This window comes from Camellia sinensis, chromosome 1 (genome assembly GCF_055761805.1).
Source record: "Camellia sinensis isolate YWXY chromosome 1, ASM5576180v1, whole genome shotgun sequence".
In the NCBI taxonomy this organism is placed as follows: Eukaryota; Viridiplantae; Streptophyta; class Magnoliopsida; order Ericales; family Theaceae; genus Camellia; species Camellia sinensis.
The window spans coordinates 10,425,588-10,445,495 of NC_138961.1; the positions used below are offsets into that span (position 1 = coordinate 10,425,588).

At 34.0% G+C, this 19,908-nt stretch overlaps 1 long non-coding RNA gene and 1 other non-coding gene across 2 annotated transcripts; both read right to left on the reverse strand.

The window, feature by feature from the left end:
* Positions 1–9,750: 9,750 nt before the first annotated feature.
* On the reverse strand, positions 9,751–10,593 carry LOC145789528 (uncharacterized). Its single transcript, XR_014327550.1, has 3 exons — positions 10,412–10,593; positions 10,236–10,273; positions 9,751–10,120 (listed from the first exon to the last, which is right to left on the reverse strand). It is a non-coding gene; the product is annotated as an uncharacterized LOC145789528 (long non-coding RNA).
* A 6,466-nt stretch (positions 10,594–17,059) lies between these two features.
* LOC114292370 (uncharacterized) lies at positions 17,060–19,069 on the reverse strand. Its single transcript, XR_014365486.1, has 3 exons — positions 18,929–19,069; positions 18,641–18,779; positions 17,060–18,042 (listed from the first exon to the last, which is right to left on the reverse strand). It is a non-coding gene; the product is annotated as an uncharacterized LOC114292370 (transcript).
* Positions 19,070–19,908: the final 839 nt, after the last annotated feature.

Genomic DNA, 19,908 nt, shown 5'->3' on the forward strand with positions numbered 1-19,908 from the left:
TGGAACCTATGGAGTACTGGTGGAAGATTTCGGCTAAACCGAGGTTCAGGCCTGCTTAGCGGTTTAGTTCGGCTATACCCATTATTATCCGGTATGTATTGGTGGATAGCTGGGTTGGGCATAGTCTAGTTTGCCTAAGGAATTCACAAATTAAAGGCTGGACTGGGAACCTTAGTCCGGTCTCTATTATTGAAAGCAGGGTAAAAGGTACCAAGCCTGCTTCGCCCCATGGTATGATGTCCTTCTTGGCTAGGGTAAGGTGTACATCGTCTGGAATGCCATAATCCCTTCGGAATTCGGCCATGCCACCAGGGGTCTCAACTAAATACCTATACTTACCCATTTGTTGTATAAATTACGAATAAGTTATATCGGTGCAAAAATTGTGCTCAGTAGCTCGGTTGAGCGCACACATGAGTGCCTGGGTAGCCTAAGTCTGCAAAGTAGAAAACAAAGGGGTTAAGCACAGATCATTGGACCGTGCTACAAAAAAAAAGCAAGGTAAGTAAGCCCTACTTCGGCTTTGTGGGCAGGTCCTGTCTCGGTTTGGCGAAATATTTGGTAGTTCGGTTTGAACTTAGGGTACGCAAGAACGGTTTTCGTATAAGGTTTGTTATCTCGGTTTGAACAGTGGGTTTTTTACTTCGGTTAAGCCACTAGGGGCAGCTTTCTAAATTTGGTTTAGAAACTAAGAAAGCTGGCTTAGCCCCAAGGCTTAACTCGGTTGAAGATCATGGTTCCCTAGTCTAGTGTATTCAAACTTCGTTCGGTGATTTTATTTCGGCTACAGTGAATCAGGAGTTGGTAATTTGTTAAAACCTGGTCGATCCTAGTTCGGTTATTGACTAAAGTGATCTACCTATATAGGACAAACAGTACCCTAGTTCGGTCGCTACATTATTTTGGATCCAAGACTAGTTTGCTACAGGATAATTCATACACATATGAGTTCTACTGAAAGTACAGAAGCATAGCAAAAATGGAAGAAATGTTTTGCAAAAACACACTAAACATAATGCATTGAACAGATACGAAGGTAAAACATGGAAAGCAGATGGATTTGCTTACCAGATGGAATAAAAGAGGACTGGAGTCGGCAACAATATCAGCAAATGAAGAACACGAGCTTGATAATGGAAGAAACAAAGGCACAGAGAGAGAAGACGAAAGAATAGTGAAGAAAGTGATTAAAAAAATAAAAGGGTTTGTTTTGGTTAGTGGACGAAAGGGCGGGACTGTTCAAATTTTTCGTACTACGAGGGCGGCGTGACAGCTGCTCCCAGCCTATCAGAACCTGCCACGTGTCATTGGAAAGGGAAACGTTACAGTCGTGATTGAAGAGACGTTTTAACCGGACAAAATGGAGCCCAGAGTAAAAATTAGCTCGGCTTAAAAGTCTTAAGAGTTTTTAGCTCGGCTGGAGAGGTTAAAGGGTTTTTAGCTCGGCTGGAAAAGCTTAAAAACTCCCGCTCGGCTGGTATACTGGTAATCCCAATCATGCTCTGCAGATGGAATTAAGGGGCAATTGAGAGGGTAATTTTTGGGAAAAATTGGGCCGAGCTGTGAGATGGACTTTATAGCCCAAAGTACGAAGGACAGGATAGAAAGGCCCAATAGAAATGTAAAAGTTACCCGGCCCAGGTGAGGTAAAATTACTTCGGTGCAATAAGATGTAAAGCTACTCCGGTCCGGGCAACTTGGAGTTAGGTCGGTCCCAGTAATAGTCCGATTGAGACGTATTGAGGTTAGAACGGCCAAAACACTGCTACTCGGTAGCTTGGTCTTGGAGTTGTGCCGGTCGCAATTTGTTAGTTCAGTCCAGTCGTGTTATGGGTTGAGCAGAGGAGAACCGAGATGAGGAGTAAAAACAGAACCGAACTAAGAATAGTTCGGCCTAGTCAGTGGCTCTGCATAGCCAAGCTTATTTTGGTCATATCGTAGTTCGGCCAAAGTAAAAACCATCCCACTTGGTTTAAGCAGTGAGGGGGGGTGTAAAAGGATAAGCATTATCCTTAGGAGTATGAATCCTAGGAGGACTCTGCATGGAGGAATAAGAGTCCTACTAGGATTGTGCCACACGAAACTTATAAAAAGCTCACAAACATCACCTTGGAGGAGGTAACAGAACACAACACAACACAATTTAGCTTTCTGAAAATATAGAGCTTTGTCTATTTGTCAAGTTTACTGACTTAGGTATCGGAGAGGTTTCCGGCACACACCCGCCGGCTAGCTCACGTTTGCATTTTTAGGTGACAAAGCGACGTCGTACGGAGGAGCGTGGACTTGGTCAACAGGATTATACGAGGAGAATTATTTTTTCCCCGTACAGGTCTATATAATTTTAATTATATCAATTTTATTTTTTAATTTTTATATTGTGTTTAGTTAATTTAATTGATAATATCGATTAAGAACTTAGACAAAAATCCAAGAAAAAAACAATTCATTCAAAAGGATTAAACCATTTTCAAATAAGATGTCAACCCCTTAATCAATATTCTTCACATTAATTTCAGTCTAATTTTTAAACGTGACACCAAAGATAAATTACAAGGATTACAGGGGTAATTTGTCTTTAAAAAAAATTATTTACACTTGGCACCCATACACTTTCACTATAATCTCATTTTAGTCCCTTCATTTTTAATTGTGGACAGTCAACCATTTACACTTTAAGTCAAATTATAATATCACCCTTCCAGCCACCACCATTAACAAGACTAACATAACTCGTTATGTGGGCAAAGCGCAACATTTTTTTTTCATCTCGTTGGTACCCCCTACACTTTCATCCAAGTTTCACTTTAATTGTCACACTTTTACTAAAATTTCACTTTTGGTCATTTTACTTCTAGTTTTCGCTAATCTCATTAATTGTAGATGGACAAAAGAGTGACATTATAATGTGGCTTAAATTGTAGGAATTGATTGTCATGATTGAAAGTAAAGGGATCACAATGAGATTACGGTGAAACTACTCATCTAAGTGTAATTAACCCCTATAAAAACAAATCCTGCATTTGCTTTTCTTGAAAGTAAAATCAGTTTCCTCACAATAGACAACTCTAAAAGAAGCCATCTTCCTTATAGCAAACAAGGGCATCATATATAACAAAAAGAAAATTCTATTTGCACATCATAGGAAAGCTCAGTATACATTATTTATATTATTCAGATATAAACTTGTGAATAAAAATCAAATATATGGATAAAAACTTATGAACAAAAATGAATTGTTCAATAGACATTTCATTCAACTGTTTAGATCTAAACAACTGTTTTTTGTTCACAAGTTTATCTGAATATTTAACTTTTATTCGAAAATATATATTCGGATAACATAAATGTGACAACTAGCCGTAGTACTGATAGATAGTTTACAAAAGAAGATCGCAACCCTTGTTGAGAAATCTAGAAATCCCCTAGATATTGATTTATGATTATGTATCAATTTTAATCAGTAAATAGCAATCACAATCAAAGACAAATCAACACAACAATCTTACGTGGAAAAACCACAATTGGAGTGCCTCCAATTGTGATAAAAAAAAAAAAAAAATCACAGGCAAAAGTAACAAAATAATCCACTAAAATGGCATAAAGGAATTACACAAGTGTATTCTCAATTACCTAGCGAATGCACGCCCGAATCGAACCGACCCCAATGTGTCTTTTCCACCACCGTCTTCACCTCGGAATTGTTTTGCTCAACGTTGAATCCACAACGCCGATGTCAAATCACGACAATGAGCCACTCCGGAATCTACTAAAGCTTCAAGCTCGAATTCTCCAAAATTCACTGAAGAACAACTCTCTCTTTTGTATTGAATGAAACAAACAATCCTTTGATGTATACTTGTCAAACCATGAGACAAACATCAAAGAAACTAGCAAAGAAGCTCTAGATGAAAACCCTAATATCCAAGAAGAAGATCTGGAAGTCGTAAACCTAAAATCAGACTGAAACACATATTGATAGAAAACAGGACCATGATGGTTGCTCGAGCGCAGGAATGCTCACTCGAGCGAGGAGACTAAAACACGTGTTTTTCCAAGTGTCTTCGCTTGAGCCACCAAAGTGTTGCTCGAGCGAGAAATGCATCTTCTCAGTATTTTTACAGTCAGTGAAAACTTCTAGTACCAAAGATTCGATAATCTTAAGGTATTTGAGGGAAATCATGTCTCCAAAAGCATCGGGAATTGGACCTTTTAACTCGTTAGATTTTATCTAGACTGCTACTAAAGTTGAACAACCAAGCGTAGATTGAAGTAGACAAAACATTCCAAGAGAGATCAATGATAGAAAGGGATAAAGAAGAATTGGAAGAAACTGATGGGTGAGTGATATAGGAAAGTCTACAACTAGCTAACTTTGGTTGGGAGATTTGGGAAGGGAAAAGAAAGAGAAAGGAAAAAAATAGGTGAAATATGAATAAAATATACTAATATTTCACCTAGTTTCATACACCTTTTCCCTTTCTCTTTCCAAATCCCTTAACCAAACACAGCATAAGGAGAGGGAGATTATTGATAGATTGAAACCAATCAACTACTAGACTGAGGTCAATACCAGTAAGATCTAGGGGACTTAATAAAGAAAGATGAGAAAGCCACTCAAGATTTTCTACATTCAAATTAGTGCAGCTAAGATCAAGATACTGCAAGCTAGAAAGGTTCCTGAACTGATGAGGAATTGGACCAAAAAAGTTAAAAAGAGCTGAAAGACTGAGGTATCTTAATCCAATGAGGGAACCAATGAACTCTAGGATGTGGTCATCTGTAAATTGATTTCCATTGAGGTCCAAATACTTCAAATGATGCAATTCAAGCAATGAAGAACTAATCTTACCACTCAGTACCTGATAAGAAGCATCAAGAGAATAATTGTACGATACATGAAGATCGAGCTTGGTGACGTGACTAGTGTGGTTGTTGCATCTCACTCCTCTCCATTTGCAACAATCTTTTTTATCTTCTTCACTCCCCCAAGATGAGAGAAGACCATAATCATCTATAAGAGCATTTTTAAACTTCAGTAGAGCTTGTCTCTCCCTCTCTATGCAATTGATTCTAGCATCTTCTTCAACTCTTGAAGAAAGTCCTAGAAGAGCAGGTTTCGAGTATGGTAAACGTTAGTCAGTCTTCACTGTGTAAAAAAATTAAAACTAGATTTTCTGTTTGTGTACTCAATAACAAAACAAAACATATAAATAAATAAATGAAAAGAAAGATTTTCCAGAGTCTGTTTAATCACAGAAACAAAACAGAAATTGGAAATAGAGTAGGAGGAAGGAAACAAAATAAGAACAGGAAAATACTTACAGAAACTATTTTCCAAGAATGATCAAGTCCAACTTTTTACACTGTCTTCTTAAGACATATTTGTCCTCTCTAGGGTGCTCACAGATTATGGACGTCTATCTCCCAAGATGAAATGATCTACAATGAACAGTAACAGCACTACAAACTGTTCGCACAACGAACACACTCTGTGTATATATTCTCTCTCAAGGAAAATAAATGTAGAAATATGAAGGCACTTTGAGTAAATGAGAAAATCTGATTGCAAAATCCAAATGAGGGACTGGTTGTTTATAGATACAGAAGGTGGCTGTTCAGGTGAAGAATACACAGGTATGAACCTATTCGAGTTGAAGCTGCAGGTATGGAACCTGCGCAAAAAGGACTGAAGAGGTGCAAAGGCCTAACCGCCAGAATTTGAATTTTTTAAACCGAAATTTGAATTCAAAATTATCAGAATTTATTTTCTCAAAAAAATAAATAAATAAATTTCAAATGTTTTTGGCCAAAAAAGATTAGTATTGGGCTGGACAAGCCCAATCCAACCTCACATCACACCCTCGTGCCTAAGCCTAGCCAGATTGACGGTGCGTGTTTGTTTTGGATCTAATGGGTCTAGCTTACTTTGCCTATAACTTTTCTCTCTTCAAAACTTGAGTGCCCCTTGGGGCCTACCCCAAGGTCCAACCTCAACGCTTATAAACCCATACAATGTTAGCCTAGCCAACCAATGTGGGACAAGCTATACTTCCTTCAATTTAGGAAACCCACCAAAACATCATTTCCATGGAACTTACTTCGGCATCAATTTTCCATTCACCTGATAATGATTTTGAATAACCAAATATACTACGTGAATCACAATATGGCGTAAAATGCGTTACCACCAATACCCGTCATAACCGGTACTTGGGTCCTACTTATATTGTAGCCCAAAGTTGTCTAAAAATCCTGATTTTGTGCAGAATTTTCTTAACCATTTCTAAGAGTAAATGCACAAAAACAAGCACATGGAGAAGTTGAAATTTTTTTCCCATGACCATTTTCATGACCATGATGAAGAAAATTAGGATCATGATGAAGGAGCAAAAACAGCAAACCAATGAGGATTTGCTTGCAGTTATTGTTTTTTTTTTTTCAGTTCTACTAGCCAATGAAATGACCACTATTTATATATCTTATTTGCAATAACACAAATTTCCAGAATGTTCTTAGGAAAATGACTTAGAGGACCCATAAGTTAATGATTGCCTCAATTAGCAATAATTTTGTTCAAATTTTTTCTTTAATTTTCGTTGTCTTCCTAAAAAGCTAAAATATTGAAACCTTCAATGAAAACAAAAATAAAAACCAAATTAAAAGTTGAGACAGGTAGGTTCAAAGTAGTTGGTGATATTGGTGGCATTTTAAATTTCCTCTACCCCACTATGTGGGCTGCCCTTGCTATTAATAACAAGCTGGGCCGGAAAGTTTTTATTTTATTTTATGGGTAAATTACACTGATACCCCCTGAGATTTATATTTATTACAATTCTCTCCTCACCTTTTGAAAATTACATCTTCTCCCTAAAATTTAAATTTTCATTACAAATTCTCCCCCTCAGCAATTTATTTTTTTTAAATACCAATTTTACCTTCTCTAGGAAAATTACATTGACACTCCTCACATTTTAGAAATTACAATCCCTTCCCTAAGGTTTAAAGTAGCATTACCAATTGCCCTCTCGGTTAGTTTTAGTTGGAAAAAAATTCATTGAAAAAAAAAATTAATTGGAAAAAAAATTAATTAAAAAAAAAATTGTTAGTAAAATTTTTAAATTTCTGTTTAAAAACCAACGTAAACTCATTGTTTTAATTTACATTTTTTCCTCAAATTTATAAACTGAGGCAACCATTTATAAACCAAAAAACTTATCAAACAAGTTTTTATGACAGTTTTTTAAATATTTGTAAATATAAATTGAAAACTGAAAACGAAATAGTTACCAAACAGGTTTCAGATGGTAAAAATGTCATAAAATTAACAAATAATTAAATAAGTTACCAATGTAAGAAATGATTTATTAAAAAATTCTTAAGTTATGTACGGTTTGATTTTTAGAAATTTTTTTTTAAAAATTAAAAATTAATTTGGTTAAAAAATAAAAAATAAAAAATAAAAAATAATTATCAGTTTTATATAATTTTTATCTTTCGAGTGGTTAGAAATAATGTTTTACAAATTAAATTGAAACAGTCATACGTATGTATATAACCTGCCCAAAAATTAAAATGATAATTATTTTTTATTTTTTATTTCTTAGCCAAATTAATTTTTAATTTTGTAAAAAAAATTCTAAAAATCAAACCATACATAACCTAAGAATCTTTTGATAAGTCATTTTTTTACGTTGGTAACTTATTTAATTATTTGTTAATTTTATGACATTTTACCATCTGAGGTCTGTTTGGTAACCATTTCGTTTTCAGTTTTCAATTTATATTTACAAAAATTTAAAAAACTATCGTAAAAACTTGTTTGATAATTTTTTTGATTTATAAATTATTGTCTCAGTTTGTAAATTTGAGAAAAAAACATAAATTCAAAAAATGAGTTTATGTTGATTTTTAAACAGAAATTTAAAATTTTATTAACAAAAAATTTTTTCAATTAATTTTTTTTTCAAATAATTTTTTTTTTCAATTAATTTTTTTTTTCAAATAATTTTTTTTCCAACTAATTTTTTTTTCGATTAATTTTTTTTTCCAACTAATAGTAACCAATGAAGCAATTAGTAATGCTACTTTAAATCTTAAGGAGGGGATTGTAATTTCTAAAATGTGAGGGGTGTCAATGTAATTTACTTAGTGAGGGCAAAATTGATATTTAAAAAATTTAAACTGCTGAGGGGGGAATTTGTAATGAAACTTTAAACCTTAATGGGGAGATATAATTTCTAAAAAGTGAGGGGAGAAACTATAATAAACATAAATTTCAGGGGGCGTCGGTGTAATCTACCCTTATTTTATTTACTAATATATGATATTATATAATTTTTATAAAGATTTTGTTAGCATGTATTTTGAGGGCACATGTCAAGGAAGTGTAATAAGAATGTACATTTTTAAAATACATGTAATAGAAAAAAGTACAATCTTCTTAAATTTTTTCATATGCCAAATGGAAACATGTTGACAAGACCCTTATTTTATTTTATTTAAAAAAAAAAAGAAGTTTCAAAATATAAAGTCATAGGTAGCAATGTGAAATCAGTGGCTCAACAATATGTTTGACATAGCAAAGTTTCAATATCATAATTAATACGATTGTAATTTTACTACCCAACAGTACTGGTTTATGGCACAATATACAAATTAATAAGTTCTATTTAAAAATATATTATATATATATATATATATATATTTACATGACTTGTTTCTATTACATTATGTATAGGTTTATTGACCAGGGAGGAAGGTGATATTCATTACCATGAGGACTCTTGAAGTAACTTGCCTAATTAATTTTAGATACGAGCAGGGCCGGCCTTGAGATGTAGGGGGCCTACGGCAAATTTCGAAAATGGGACCTTTCTTATATTAAAAAAAAAATTATGAATAAAATGATAAATTATAACTTTTTTATTTGTTTATAGTCACAAAAAAGTTTACTGGCACATATAATCATTAAAATTATAAGCAAAAATTTACTTTCATATATTAAGATATGAAGCAATCATTACAAAAAAAAAAAAAAATTGGTCTTGTTGCTTTATAATTTAACAATATCCAGTGTACAATTGAACCAACTATCATATAAACATTACCCTTCTCACATTTTTAGCTGCAAAATCACTAATGAAGCTTGGATAATCGAATTTATCCACCATATCCTTTTCCATGGATAATAAAGGTAACCGATCCAATCTGTGGACTGTGTTTTTTTTTTTTTTTTTGAGCCCCATATTCAATTACGCCTATAGTATTTGTGCTTTTTTTTTTCTTTTTTTTTTTTAATCTAAAACACAAAATTATATTTGAGGGCCCTTATTTTTAGCCCAAATTTAGGAGTTCAAGGCGCAAGCCTCTCTTGCCTACCCTCAAGGCCGGCCCTGATTACGAGGCATTGTGGCATTTTATTTTGGTTTTAGTTAAGAAATATTGGTGTTAATGAAATGAATAATATTAAGAATTATGAAAAAAAATATAATAAAATGCTTCATGAAGATTTTTTATCCTTTGATTAGTGTGTGGTGTTTCTTTGTATGTGTGTGGTGTTTTGTTGGTGTCAACTAATTAATTAATTAATTTTCAGATCAAGGGTAATGAAAAAATTATTGAACAATCAAATAATAAATAAAAAAACAGTATTTCAACTTGGAAACTCTACGCAGAGCAACTGAAAAGGGGAAATCATAAAAGATTAAATAATTGAAAACACAATGTAAAACACAATTAAGAGTGATATTTAACCAATTGAAGTTTACTTTACTATATAATGTAAATATATTGACTTTACAGCAGCTCGATGCGAGCAATGCTACTTATACAAAATTTGTACACAAAAATATTTAGAATATTTAATGGATGGTCCAAATTCATTTAAGATGATGTGCCGTTCAAATTCAACTCTTGGTGAAACTCACTTCTTAAAGAAACACTGGGGGTAGGGCAGGCCGACAGGTAAAGGGAAGGAGGAGAGAGAGGGGTAGGTGGGGCGTCCGTGCTGTGAGTGAGGCAGCTGTGGTAAGGTGGTTGTGGGTGGGTGGGTAATTGAAAGAGAGATGATGAGAGCACAGTATTTTTGTAAGCAAATTTTCATCGTTGTCTTCCAAGCCTGAGAAAAGAAAATGGAAAAGATGGGTTTGAAGAAAACAAACATGAAGCTTCATTCCACAGTAAAGTGTTGGCAAAATTACGAAATGAACAAAGCAATGGATAAAGTAACTAACCTGAAAGCCAAATGTCCTGCTTTTGCAGAATAACTTCCCTGGAAGGATCACAGGCCAACCACTTTGGAAATCCATTAATAGGAAAATCACCAGGAATTATTTGGAGAATTGAAAATTCATAAATAGCATGTGTAAAAAATGAAAAAATTAATTTTAAATTATCGAGAAATCCACACCCTCGATCCAGTTCGGGTTTCATCTGAATCGTTTGGATATCGCTGACTTCAATCATCTCCATCTTCAACTCGCTGGGGGAAGTGGGTGTCGTTTGGGGAAGGGTTTGAGAAGAAGAGGAGGACTAATTCTGTAGAGTAGGGTCCATGGTAAAAATTAATTTTAGTTTTGGATAAATTTGAAATCCTAAGGTGCCGTTTGGTAATACTTACGTTTTCAGTTTTCTGTTTATATTTACAAAAATTTAAAAAACTCAAATAAAAACTTGTTTGGTAAAATTTTTGATTTATAAATCAGTGGTCTCAGTTTATAAATTTGGCCAAAAAATGAAAACACAAAAAATCTGTTTCTGTTTTGAGTTTTGAGTTTTTTTTTTTTTACCACCCAACATTAGCCACCACCCGCCACCATTTTTCACCACCGTCTTCCGCCACCACCACCCATCACCCACCCCTACCACCATCTGCCACCACCACTCATCACCTACCTGCCACCACCACCCACCACCCGCCACCACCACCCACTTGCCACCCACTCGCCACCACCACCCACCCATCGCCGCGGCGACCACCACCACCCACCTGCCATCCACCCACCACTCGCCACTACCATCCACCCACCACCTGCCACTACCATCCACCGCCCGCCACCACCACCCGCCACCTACTTGCCGCCACCTACTTGCCACCACCACTCACCACCCACCTGCCACCACCATCCACCACTTGCCACCACCAGCCACCCGTCACCACCAGCCACTTCCCACCCACCCGCCACCACCACCCACCCGCCATCCACCTGCCACCACCCACAACCACCACCCATTCAGTACCACCCGCCATGGTCACCCACCCACCCACCACTACCACCACCCGCCACCTACTCGCCATCCGCCACCCACTTGCCATCACCACCCGCCACCCGGCACCACCACCACCCACCACCGCCCACTCGCTACCACCCGCCACCATCACCCACCCACCCACCATCACCATCACCACCCGCCACCACCACCCACCCGCCACCACCCACCACCACCCGTCATCCACCACCCACTTGCCACCCGTCATCCGCCACCCACTCGCTACCACCCACCATCCGCCACCATCACCCACCCACCCACCCACCCACCACCACTACCCGCCACCTACCTACCACCACCCGTCATCCGCCACCCACCTGCCACCACCACCACCCACTCGCTACCACCCACCACCCGCCACCGTCACCCACCCACCCACCACCACCACCCGCCACCTACCCACCACCACCCGTCATCTGCCACCCACCACCCGCCGCCACCACCACCCACCACCCACTCGCTACCACCCACCACCCGCGACCGTCACCCACCCACCCACCCACCCACCACCACCATCCGCTACCCACCACCTACCGTCACCACTTTCCACCACCGTCTTCCGGCGCTACTTGCCACCACTTGTCATTTCTCATTCTTTTTTATATTTTTAAACATTTTGTCAATTACCAAACGCGTTTGTAGTTTATGTTTTTCTAAAAATAAACAAAAAATAAACAAAAACCAGTTTATAAAATTTTTGTAAATATAAACTGAAAACGTAAACGTTACCAAACAGACCCTAACAAATAAGAGAAAGACCCCTGTTGAAGAAATAATTCTCCATTACACTCCCTAGATGGAAATAAAAGGATGGTTGAGTTTTGATGTAATATTGAAAATGTAAAGTTCAAAATGAAACAATTTAATTTGTAATAATAGTTAAATTTTTCTTAAAAAAAAAGGTATTTTTTTAATATATTTTATTTTAATTTTACCCTTTAGAGTAAGATCCATATAGTGCTGACGTCATCGTACAGTGCTAACGTCATCGTACGGATAATGACGTCAGCATGTCTTGGTCACCTCAGATCAATGCCCAAAATCTGTTGAACAATATGTGATGGAGAATGAATTACTCAGATACCAAGTTAAGATGTATAATGGAGAAATTTAGGGTTATGGTTTGAGAGAAAGAAAGACAGAAGAGAGAAAGAGACTGATAATAATATGTGATTTACAGTTATTGAATTACTCTACACCAGTAAATATATTTATATAAAACCTGATATTACAAAATAACCAAAGTACTCTCAACTTAACTAAATAATAACATAAGAACATATAACTATTCTAACAGTAATAATTTTGTTCAAATTTTTTCTTTAATTTTCATTGTCTTCCCAGAAAGCTAAAATATTGAAACCTTCAAAGAAAACAAAAATAAAAACCAAATTAAAAGTTGAGACAGGTAGGTTCAAAGTAGTTGGTGATATTGGTGGCATTTTAAATTGGACAAGGGGTGCCTGCTGTGCTTTAAGCACAGCAGGCTATGCCGTGCATGCAAAACCAAGGGGTTTCAGATATATATATATATATTTTTTCTCTTCTTTTTGCCCTTTTGGCGCACAGCCGTGCCTGCTGTACAGCAGGCACCCCTCTCCCTTTTAAATTTCCTCTACCCCACCATGTGCACTATCCTTGCTATTAATAATAAGTTGGGTGGGAAAATTTTTATTTTATTTACTGATATATGATATTATATAATTTTTAAAAATTTTTGTTAACCTGTATTTTGAGGGCACATGTTAAGAAAGTATAATAAGAATGTACATTTTTAAAATACATGTAATAAAGAAAATACAATCTTTTTAAATTTCTTCGTATACCATATGGAAACAGGTTAACAAGACCCTTTTAAATGAAAAGAAAAAAAAAAAATGTAAGAGCAGATGATTGCAAACTCAGCTAGATTGATTTTAAAATACATGTAAGCGTATCTTAACTTCTCAGGTAGTACAATAATTCAAAGAAATTATTTTGAGAATTGAAAATTCATAAATAGCATGTGTAAAAAATGAAAAAAATAATTTTAAATTATCGAGCAATCCACACCCTCGATCCAGCTCGGCTTTCTTCTGAATCGTTTGGATGTCGCTGTCTTCAATCATCTCCATCTTCAACTCAATGGGGGAAGTGGGTGTCGTTTGGGGAAGGGTTTGAGAAGAAGAGGAGGGCTAATTCTGTCGAGTAGGGTCCATGGTAAAAATTAATTTTAACTTTGGATAAATTTGAAATAACAAATAAGAGAAAGACCATGTTGAAGAAAAAATTCTCCATTACTCCCTATATGGAAATACAGCAATGCTAGGTATTATAAAAAACTTTTCATGAAAATAATTATGAAAGTTTTGTTACTTTTGGATTACACTTAAAATAAAGTATCACACATTAATCAGGGTAATCCAAGAATCATAAATCTTTCATGATTATTTTCATGAAAAAAATTTCATGATCCCTAACTTTTCTCATGAAAATAAACGGATGGTTGAATTTGATGTAATATTGAAAATGTAAAGTTTGAGATGAAACAATTAAAAATTTAGAATTCAATTTATAACAAGTTAAATTTTATCCTTTATTAAAATATGAATTGGACTTTCCAAAATTACGTTACCAAATAATTATCCACCCACAAAATACAAGGTAACAAAAAAAAAAAAAAAAAAATTAGTAAAACATGTCTCTCCAACTTTGTGTAATACGAGAGATCCAAGATTTTTTTTTTTTTTTTTTGAACAAGCTTCACTTTACTTCTTGTGATTTCGGCCGAGTGAGGTTGCTCATACTGAGCTAGATTATTCATGTTAGTGGTTTTCCTAGACGATCGTTTCGTAAGAGCATCCACAATGGAGTAGCTAAAAAATGGTGTGTTATATGACAAAAAGTGATAAAAGTGAAACCTAAAATTGTGTGTTAAGATGTCAAGAGTTTGCTAATTTTAGAGAGTAGATGGTAATGTAATAGATGTGTTAAGGTATGTATTAAGAATATATATATATATATATATAAACAATAAATAAAATAAATGATAATTGAAAAGTGCAGTGGGTGCCCACCCCACTACATCAGTGCCCCCCTCTCTCTCTCTCTCTCTCTCTCTCTCTCTCTCTTCTCGGCTAGCCAAACACTTGGCTGGGGCTAGCCAAACACTTGGCTGGGGCTAGCCATTTAGTGGCGGACACACTTGGCAACACACTTGGCAACTCCATTGCAACACAAAATAATATTTTTAACTAGTCAAAAATTACAATCAGACACTAATGAACCCACTAAGAGCATCTTCAACGGTAGTAGGCATTTTACCTATCTAAATATTACTATAAAGTATATATTTTATCTTGCCTATCAACTGTTTTATGTTTTTACTCCAACCATGCTCTTTATTTTAACTATTTATCCAAATACTATTAATTTTATAGAATGCCACGTCAACAACAAAGATGGAGGGAAATGATCCTAATGATTGAATACATTTTGCCTAGCGTTGAAGGTTAGCTACATGTAGCTAGTGAATATGAGTTGAGCCAAAATGCCTAATCATATGCCTAGTGCATTGGAATTGAAAAAAGTGAATCACACTAGGCATTTTAACTAACAAGTATTATATGCCTAGTGCATTCAGCTCCATTGTGGATGCATTAAGCCTTTCAACTCGTATACGAAGGAAAGAGAGAGAATGAAAGAGAGATAAAGAAAATTATTTTGTGTTTTGAAAAATGAAGAAGAAAGTCTGCTTTGTTCACAGAGTATATATATAAATATGTAGTGTGTATATATATATGTATAAAAATTATTGTATCTATATAACTATAGATGTATGTATTTGTAAAATATAATTATATGAAAATTAAGTTAAAAAGATTATATTTTCTTTTCTGTTTTTTATAGATCTAATCAGTGTGTTTAGTTTAAGTTTTTTGGATTAAATTTTTTGAAAACTGAATTTTTTGGTTTTCGTTTTTTTTTTGTTTTTAGTGAACATTTTTAAAATATTAATTTTTTTTTTACTTTTTTAGATGCATCTTACTTAGATGTATCTAAAAAGTAAATAATTTGTGAAAAAATATTTTGAAAAATTAATAAATACATAAAAATATAAAAAAATATACTGAATTATTGTATTTTTTTTGTATTTTTGGTATTTAGTGAATTTTTAAAAGGTTTTTTTCACAATTTTTTTTACTTTTTAGGTATATTTATGTTACGTATGTCTAAAAAGTACAAAAAAAAATTGCTTAAAATATTAAAAAAAATCAGTAAAAACAAAAAAACAAGAAAATAAAATTTTCTGAAAAATGTTTTTAGAAAAGTGAAAACAAGCAAAGTGAATAGTTCTTTCACCTTTTTTTTTTCCCTGGGTAGAGGTTTACATATCTGGATATTGATGATGAAGATAAGGGTAGGTTTTGGAAATTGATGATGAAGATGATGGTATTTTAGTCATTTAATTCTGAGGAAAAATCATCTTTCTAGGTCCATTTGGATATTAGGCATGTGTCATGCACAGACGGTTATGTTAGATAGAAATGTTAATTGTGCACTTCAATCTAGTAACCACAGAGGGTTATGTGGTGATTTCCAAACGTCAGGGGGGTAAACTGCACGCGGCCCAAACCACTGGGAAGTAAAGTGAAGTTTGTCCTGTTTTTTTTAGTTAAGGTCCCTCAATGAAATTTTTCTATGTTAGGGCCAAAAATTTTCTAAGTGGAGCCAAAATTTCTCTGAGTCAGGTACAAATTTCTGAGTCAAATTTTCTTTATGAAAATATTGAGAGACCCAACTACTATGAAAATATTCTATTTATTTTATCTTATAAAATCTTAATATCAAGGACGTTAAAGAAAATTACCTGTTGTGTTTGGTTCAAGAATTTGAAAAGAGATTTAAAAAAAGAAAGGAAAAATGTTAGTGAAATGTGAATATAATATATTTACATTTTATCTAATTTTACATCCCTTTTCTTTTTACCTTTCCAAATCATTCTCCAAAACCATGAATCAAACACAGCCCCAATACATTTGAAAAACTAGTTCATATAGTAAAAAAGACATTGAAAAGTCATATAAAAATGTCAAAATTTTATTTTCATTTTTTCTTTACTTTTGTAAATTTGTTTTGTAAAAAACTAAAAAATATTCTTAAATACTTTACGTGGGTGTTGATTTTTGAAATCATAACTAAATAGAGAACTCAGATTAAGCCAATACTTGCCAACAAGAAAATGAGAATACCACAGTGGCTCGTCTACCCAGGGGCACTCCGACAATCAATTTTATCTCTCAAAAGTATCAAACAAGCGCTTAACTCACAAAATAAAAGTATATCTTAGACCTACAGGGTGTCTTACTTTTATAGTCAGTGGTGCCCTCGTCCCTTAGAAGTCTCACTTCATAGAACTCAAGTATAACACTTATCTCGGACTCTTACGCAGATATGGATAAACTCCTCAAGAGCCTTATTCCTATCCAAACTAAGTGCCTCATCTCATTTAGGACTCTTGTCCTCTATCTAAATATCTCAAATCCCGAAATTACCGCACTACATCTCGACAATACCGTCATCACCTCGACAATCTAGCCTGTCCACGTGGCACCTCGGCCAACACCTCGGTGACAACATGGCACGGCCGTCAAAATACATCCCCACACTTCAATTTTTTTTCACCTTATATTTTAGTTAAAAAGTTAAAAATTTATTTAAAAATTCAATTCCCAAACCATTAGACAGCTCCACAGAAGCCATTTTTTTATATAGCAAACAAGTCATCCGCAAATAATCATGCTCAATAATTTATAAAATTAACTGGATAATTACAAACATTTTATTGCAATCCTTCCAAACACACAGTGGATAGCAAAAACAAACACACAATCCTTCCAAACATACAACCCACAATATAATTACAAATGAAAAAAAAAAAAAAAAATTTATCAAGTTATTTCATCGTTTCAAGCAACACATAGAGGGCCAAGTAACAGCTGGTGTTGGTAACTCCGCTTCATATGCTCCCAAATCCCGCTCTTGTCTCTCTCAGGTGTAGCCCAGCTTCGTTGGAAACATAGGAAAAATAGGAAGGAAAAACAATGTGATTATCAGTTAAATTAAAGCCAACTAAATATTGGCCAGCCATCAATATAGTTTATACACAGGGATCAATTCAGTATCTTTGCATAAATATGGCACAACTTTAGTGCTTTTGTTAGGTTTGCAATGGCAGAGCACATCATCACTAAACAGAAAAAGATCAGAAGTTAAAGCTAATTTTTTGGACCGTTTTATATATCAATGACAACTAAACATACAGTGGATGTCAAGCCATTGCTTGGTTAAAAATTAGGGTGGCAGACCAATGAGCTGAAGATTGCTTGCAACATAGACCAGCACATGTGTATTATAATTAGTAAATAGACCTAAGAAAAACCAAAAGCTCAAGCAAATAGCAAGTGTGTGCTTAAATCAGCTTATGTAGGATTTGAAAAAAATAAATAAACAAATAAATAATGTCTAGCTTGTTAGCAATGATCAAGACACAAAAAGATAAAAGAAGTAACAAAATTGAAAAAAGATACTTACCATTTACCTCTGAGGTCTCCTTCGCAATCTAGCCATAGTCGGTGCGATTTTCACATAAAACCAATTCTTTATGCGGTCCAAGAACTCAAAATAAGCATGTCCAGATGGTTTGATAAATTAAAGGCACATAGTTGAAGTAAACCTTTACAAAGGGAGCCCATTTCTCAACATATAATGCACAATCATAGCCTCCAAGGACTGCAAAGAGAATGGCCTTGAAAATTAGAGAAGCTAGAAGCAATTTACCTAAGAAAACAGTTAATAAAGGTGAATTTGTTTTCCCACATTAATTGCAGCATATTAGATTGAAGCTAAAGGGAAGCTCTATGAAACAGCACAAAAGCAACCATAATTTATGAAACATGATGGTGAAGCAACATATGCAATGCCAATTTTTTAACAAACACAAGTATTGACTAGGTAAGAAAACATTTTAAAGATTTGATGATGACCCCCGGGGCAGACTGTGATGGGTTTTGAAGACTAGCTTGTTGTGAAGCATATGTTGATGGTGATCACTTAATACTTTCTATATGAACATAGTTGCATTGACTAAATCCCTTAAAATGTTTATGTATGAACTAAAGAAGACTTCCCCAATACTAAAAAATGTTAATTCTTAAAGATTTAGATGATGTACTCATAAAAAGAAAAAAAAAAAAAGGAGAAAAAAAATTTCAGAAGGTGACAAATTTGATTAATGAAAGCAATTGCATGGTATACGGCTCATTGGAAAAAAATATACTAATTATTATGATTCATTGGTTCAAGTAATTTATAGTAATGAACATCTTACCATTTACTGCAGAAGAGATCTCGTCTTCACTCTTAGTAACAGCATTTCCACGCCCATCATAAGCAAGCCTCCCGCTCTTTATCATTAGAGGATAGCCAAATAGTTCGCCAGCTCTCTTCGCACTTTCAAAATCATATATCTGTCTATGCCATATTTTTAATATTACTAGATAAAAATAAATAAATAAATAAATAAAAGGATATTCTAAAACTAACATTTTCAAGGACAAAGAAAAGTGTGAATTGGTAACTGAATCCTTGTGCCAAATTCTTAAAAGTTGTGGCTAACCTGCATAAAATCATGAAGTGGAATGCCATGACGCGAAAAATGAACTTTCTGGAGAAATTTATCCTGAAAAAGGTAAAATATAGTCCAAAAATGCAAATTTCATCAAAAAAACAGAGTTGATAATTGTTTGAATAAAAAAAAATTAAATTACCACTATGTCTGTTTCATTACAAGAAAATATAAAAATGAAATATCTTAATAAAGATAATTGTATTTAATTTAGATTAATTTATCACTACCAAAATTCTCACAACAAAATATCTATGGATTACCAAATTAGTAGATCAAAAAGTCCACATAGTTAGCAAAAAGGGGTTAAAAAACTTACAAACAAATTGTTGGAAAAATAATCAGTGTGTTTGGTTTCACTTTTTTGAATTCAAATTTTTAAAAATTGAGTTTTTTGTGTTTTTTTTGTTTTTAATGAATATTTTTTAAATTTTAAGTAATTTTTTTACTTTTTTAGATACACCTTACTTAAATGTATCTAAATAGTAAAATATTTGTGAAAAAATATTTTTAAAAATTAATAAATACACAAAAATATGAAAAATGTACTGAATTTTTATTTTTATTTTTTTGTATTTTTTGGTATTTAGTGTATTTTTTAAAGATTTTTTTTCACAAATATTATACTTTTAAGTGTATTTATGTTAGGTGTGTCTAAAAATTAAAAAACATACATAAGATATTAAAAAAATTTCATTGAAAACATTAAAATACGGAAAATAAAAAAGTATAATTTTTTGAAAACTATTTTCTGAAAATCAGAACCAAACAAGTTGAATGGGTTTTTGGTGACTTTAATGTAATATTAAAGTGCGTGTCAATCCTCAATTGAGGTGGATTAAAGTGAGTTTAGATTTTTTGTAGTGATATCTTTACACCACCAAAAACTATTAAAATTTGAATGAGAAATTGACTTATTAAGTTGGCCTCGTGAAAGAGGTGTTGGGAAATGTATAAAACTTTGTATCCCA